Source organism: Nematostella vectensis, chromosome 13, assembly GCF_932526225.1.
Source record: "Nematostella vectensis chromosome 13, jaNemVect1.1, whole genome shotgun sequence".
Lineage (NCBI taxonomy): Eukaryota > Metazoa > Cnidaria > Anthozoa > Actiniaria > Edwardsiidae > Nematostella > Nematostella vectensis.
The window spans coordinates 7664003-7670002 of NC_064046.1; positions in this window are offsets into that span (position 1 = coordinate 7664003).

Below are 6000 nucleotides of genomic sequence, written 5' to 3' on the forward strand. Positions count from 1 at the left end.
GAAACGGTTGGCTTTCCTTTTACCTCTATTTATACTTTTTTCTTCGTCTTTGTCTTCTTCTTCATCTTTTTTGCACCCATTCCGAGTTGTTTCTTGATAGAAATCAAAGAGCGTACCAAGGAGGTTCTTGCGGGTCGATTGTTTTTTGGGATTCTTGATATAGCGTCTAGTAAATTTCCATCAGCCACGTGTTTGTCGTACAGGTTCTTACTCTTTGAGTAGGCAATGTCATGTTTTTGGCATAAGGCATCCAAGATGTTGATAGGATTACTTATGCTCGGGTCGAGCTTAATCTCTAATTAATTTTTTTACCAGGTCCGCAGTAGTTGTAGCTTTCCCCTGTCGGGTGCGTAAATGAATCTCACCGAATCTTGCGAGTTCACGCTGGATGTCAAATTGGTGTTGTTGCCGTGGAAGAGACATTGTCGTTAATGGGAAGTTTTCACTTTATCTCTCTCTCTATTTATACTTTAGGAGATGCTGGGGTGTACATGTAAATGGGACATTGGTTGGGTAAGATGTGAGAACGAAGGCGGTAGGCGTCAGGGGTTTTTTGGTGAAAATCCATCAACAAGTAGCCATGAGGTTCTTGTGTGGCTTGTCGGTACGCATCCATCACGTAATTGAACTGCCCTGGAAACGCTTGCTGTGCAAGCATGCGTACTCCCAATTGGTTCCTCGGGTCTTTGAACAACACAAAGTAATGACCGTTGATCGAAGCAGTACGTGATTTTCCTCCAGGGAATAAATTCTGTGACAAAAATAAGGTGGTGATATCATGGTGATGGGATTCTTGGGTCAAAACTTTCACCACCCGGTCGATTTGATCCATCATGTCGTCCATGATGAGCAAGCCTGGGGTATCGTGTTTTCCAAATAGGTCTGTGATAGAGTCGGGTAAACCATGATGGAATTCGGCGCCCAATTGGCGTTGCATCGAGTCAAATAAGGGTTGCCATTCCCCGTAACAATAGACGATTTTACGAAATTGTTTGTCAAAGACCCGAGGTGCTTGTTGCAACAAGGCATGGACCCAGATGTTTTTTCCCGACTGACTAGGTCCCACGACCATGACGGCACAGGGACAACGAAATCGACGATCGTCCATCCTGGTCGATACCTCTAGGGTAAATGATCTGATCTTAACCACTTCTTTTTCCTTATAAGTAGTAGAAATGATGACACAAACACACAGGTAACCCAACAAATGTTTTTTATTTTGTTATTGCTTATTATGTTAGTCGATGAGTCGTTAAGGGCAATACGGTACACGAGTTGTCCATCCCGTAGTCGTCGTTGTGACAAGGCTCTCACGTGGAACGTGTCGTGTACAAACGTGCACACCAATTGATCGTTTCAATCGGGGCGAGTGCTAAACATGGAAGTAATGTCTTCCAAAGGTTTGTTACGAGTACGGTGCCACAAGAAACACAGACAGTACTGTCCACACACGGCAGAGTTTAAAGCTTGGAGACGTTGTGAATTTGTCACAAGTCGGGGGCGTAGGGCGCAAAAATCGACCATGTTCTGTCAATACGCTTGTGGAGGGAAACCAAAACTATCCCACCATTCGCATCGGTGTGGAGTAAAGTAGACCGCTAACCAATGGCTTCCCGGTTTGTTGCTAGGATCCACATTCACAATGTATGCGGCGCACCCGTTTCCGTCTTCAGGGATAAAGGTAGGTAGACGATCTGAAGGGAAAACCCCCTTCGAACACGGGTTCTATGTAAGGGTCGCTGCGTGCCATGACATCCAATTCTTCGGTCCTCATGGCGTCTAGTCCAAGATTCATCATTCTTCCCCATCCGTCATCCATTTTTTCAGCAGGAGGAGGGTTTTTTAACCTTGAATGTCGTACATCACGTTGCGAGCAGAGTCTACTTCCATGTTGTTGTTGAATTCCCCGTACAGCACGACTGTGTACACCTTGTCGGTGGCTTCACTGAAGGTTAATTCGAGCGTTACCACTCCTTTATACTGAGGCTGGAAGTACCCGGATGAGGCATTCGCAGCAGCTGTGAAGTCAAAGGGAAATAAGGCGAACCCATTCTTGAATTCTTCACGTGAGATGTTCAGTCCTCTTCCGCGATACGGACCACGCACGTTGTCGAACAGCAGGTGGTACAAATCTATGGCTTCACCACCTATATTTTTGAGACTTGAGATGGGTGTTTCGTTTCCATCCACTTTGACCTCGATAGAACTCAGATGGGGCATCTGGAAATTGAAGGGGTTCTTTGTGTATGATCCATTGTAGGCAGCATCCTTGACGATTAAAAAATCATCCGTTTAGGAACGAGTCCATTGAATAGGTCCCTGAACAGTATGGAGCGTTTTCCGCTTTCGATCTGTTCGGTTTTGACTACAGCCGTGGTTAAGGGGTACTTGGCCAAGTTGTGTCTGAGCATTTCATTGGCGTGATTTAACCTGACAGAGTCGGTGGGGGTCACGTGGTACAGGCGAAGAACTGCTCCCTTGGAAATTTTGAATTTCCCATTTCCAGCATGGGACATGAGGGCAAATTGTGGTTTTTGCAGTTCAATTCTGATCTTGATGGGTATTTGGTCCAGTAGGTACCGCTCGGAATGAAAGATGTCGCAGAATAGAGGTCCGATCAGTCCAACGGTCGCACTTTGAGCCGTGAAGGTGGCGCGTGTTTTCAAGCCTTTGTTTAGAGCAGCACTACCTGTTATATCGGTACCTTCTATTTGACCAGCCGTGTCTTTGTACCAGAGTGCCCCAGTCAAGTACGACTCTTGACCTTCCTTGGAATAGTTAAAGAGGGATTCGATGTAGGCACGGTACGCATACGAATTCGATTGTAGTGTAACGGGTCTGTTTTTCAATTCAACCTTGACTTGCTTGATCATCGAATGCAAGGCGTTGTTTACAAAGGCAACTTTTTCGCCTGAAGTAAGGTTCGTGTCATTATCTTTAGTGAGTTTTACTTCCAGCCGGATGTGTGTTTTCTACAGATCAATATAAGTGAAGCTTGGGTAAATGTACCACTCAATGTGATCGTCTCCTTCATCGGATGGTGTATACAGAACATAAATACCCTTTTCTAAGGCACAACATCTGTAGCAGGAAGTGTAAACAAATTCATCCCTGCATTGGCGACTTGGTTTGACCCGGAAAAGACACTGGTGGTGATAAAGTGAGAGAGAGCTCTTCTTCGTGGCAAGGATAACTGCTAACTGAGAATGCTCCGTGTTCGATGAGGATTTTTATCTTTTTTTCTAGTCGAAAATATCAGGGCTGCGAGGACGATGAGGACGAGGGTACGATGGGGGTAACTTTACGACGACGACGGCGGCGAGGAGGTGGAGGACGGGTACTCTTTCTACCACCACCACTCCCCATTTGAATGGTTGTTCCTATAGGAACGGTTTTTGGCAGGAACTTCACCAGCTGAGGTGCTTGTTTCTCGGCTTGATGCTTTTAAAGGATGAATGAATGATGGGGATACCATTAGGAATGTCAATGGGTCATGGTCTGGTTAATACGCTGGACTCCCCCTACACCAGTAGGGAACAAGTCGTCCGTCTGTAATGCTGCACCTCCGATGCCACGCCCTGTTTGTAATACAACTGGGTATCCGCTGAACGCTTGATCTCGTCCATTTCCCGATCCTTGTTGATCAAGGGGGCTGCCTTCGAATGCGCCATCTCCTAGACCACGCTGCTCCCAACGTCCAATAAAGGGTGGAGGGGTGCGAAGATACATGGAACCACTTCCCTTTTGGGCTATACTTTGGGCTTGACTCATAAAATCGCCAAGCTCACTCCTCATTTTAGTGGCAAAGGTAACGGTGTCATCATAAAAACGTTTTTTAGTTGCTGGGTCTACGCTAAAGAGCATGCCCGCAGCAAATCTAGCGTTTTTTTAACAGTTCTCCAAAGGTAATGCCTCGCCTCTTCATGATGATGCACGCCGAAAATGAAGTGTCACCTTGATGCTTCCCGATGAAAATGGCACTGTTCTACCTGTATCCTCCTTTATATAGATGTGAATTTGCTCGATGAGCCGTAGGCGTACAGGAAAATAGAACCGACGTTCAAAATTCCGTTCTACAGCTCTTCCTCCAGGTTTACCTCGGGCCACCATCACGCGCAACACATTGCGGGTGTTACTGCCCAAGATGAAGTTGTCTTCGGTGATGTTCGAGTACACGTACATGTTTTGAAAGGGTGGGCGAAAAATGAAGGGTTTAGGGTGACTACTGGAGGGGAACATGCGAGTGTCCGTATTGTCTGGCCGTTGAGTAAGAGAACAATCAAATACAATCCAGTGGGGCAGCGGTCTTGCAGGGATCTCCGGTGGATTCGGTGGTTGAGCTTTGTAGGTTTCTCTTTCAGTGATGGGGTAATCCGGGGGTAGGACGCCTCGAATCACGATGTTTTCCAACAGTGTGGGATAGAAAGGCCTCGGATCGGAGAGTCTTTCGTTGCTATATCCATGCCCGGCTCCCAATCTTTTGCGCATAAACATTCGATTGCCTCTTCCCACTTTGAATAGCACCTTTTCGTTGTATTCGTCTATTATTAAGTCTAGATCCAGATTATTTTGCTGTAATGCTTGTCTTGTATCATATCTGGACGCGTTAAAGTCGTTGACGGTTAGTTGGACGTTTTTGGACAATTGAGGCCAGTCGTTCATCGTCGAAGGTGGTATGGTAAGCCGATGCCATCGAAAGTAGGCCACGGGTGCTGAAGGACTTGTCATAGAGGGCGAGATTTGGTGGTCTAGATGTTTGCACATGATCCAGATATCGTGTTCGTCTGGCGTAAAGATATCATAGCTGGGTTGGTAGATGATCGAGGAAAGTCCCACTTCCCAGTTTCCGTAGCGTAAATCGATCCTTTGTGGTGGACGTACGACGAAATCATCAATCTCACTTGAAGCTGCTTTTTCTCTGTCTGAGCTAGATAAGGTGAGAATATACTCTCGTGGGGCAGTCATCGTCAGGCGAATCGAACGCGTCGAAAGTGTAATGTCCCCACGACGGCACCAGACTGAAATGAGATGGGTTCTCCTTCATCGTCGGTTATATAGAAGTGAATCATGTTAACCATCTGAGTGCGTATCAGGAAATAATAAGGATTGGTAAAATTTCGCTCCACAGCTTCCTTCAGGCGATAGCACTCGTAGGAGATTATTATACTCGCTTCACATGACGAGATTGCCCTCAGACATGTTCGAGTACACGTACATGTCTTGAAAGGCGTGTAGTTCTTCGATGGCCATATCAGTCTCCTTGGAGGCAAAGGGGCGAACTAGTGGTAATACGAAATCCCCGGAGCCTGCGAATTGGCTCAGGTCGTCGTAGCTTAAGGGTACCCAATTCAACAAAACTTTATGTATTTCGGCTTGGCCAAACTGATAGTCGGGTGGGAGAATACCATCATCAGGATGCCAAAGGACCATTACCCGAAACCCATTGCTTGAATCCTAAAGCCTTGGCTACTCGTGGACGTAGGAGGAGTTAAACGTCCTCCCCGATCTTGATGGTGGTCTTTTTTGATGTAGTAGCTATCGTCATGTCCACATCCTTGTGCCTTTGACCAAGTTACTGTATCACGGTTGCTCGATCCTTGTTGAATTGATCGATAGCCTTCTTGAGATTGAAGGCAACTTCGTGCCATTTCGGGACTTTGAAGTAGTCCAGTTCGATATAAGTCCATTTGTGATTGTTTTTTTCGTCGGGGACGCGTGCTTGAGGGTTATCTTTGTTAGCCTGGAGCCAACTGGCTTCGGGTACTTGATGGTAGATCCAGATATCATGATCTCGTGGTAGGAACTTTTTCCATGTGAGAGGGTAAATCAACGACACCAAGGCCACTTCCCACTGCCCCTCGCACAAATCCAGTGTCTTTGGCGTACGTATGGAAAAATCGTTAATGGTATTGCCGGGTAAGGCGCCTTGAATGGCATTGCTGGGTAACGTCACGTGGAAATGATGTTGGTCATGGTGCACGAAACAGCTGGGTGCAGGCC